Genomic DNA, 326 nt, shown 5'->3' on the forward strand with positions numbered 1-326 from the left:
TAGATCTGGTTGCACATCATTGCACACCATGCAACAAAAATTAAATTCAAGTGATACAGACTTTGATTTAACTTTTGTAATACATTGTCAACTTGAGTGATTAAATATACAATAGCCAGATCATATTACATGAATATATAATGTAAATAGATATACGACAGTGAGATTAAGAAACAAAAATGAATCACAGAGCAAAAACAAAAACAAAATGAATAAGTAAACAAAAGAACTTAAATTGTTTATACAATCAAACAAGTGGAAGCGAAGCATTAAGCAAAGAAAATGGCGATAGACAAACAAGCAAATAAATACACAAGTTCTTACTG

This window comes from Penaeus monodon, chromosome 30, assembly GCF_015228065.2.
Source record: "Penaeus monodon isolate SGIC_2016 chromosome 30, NSTDA_Pmon_1, whole genome shotgun sequence".
NCBI lineage: Eukaryota > Metazoa > Arthropoda > Malacostraca > Decapoda > Penaeidae > Penaeus > Penaeus monodon.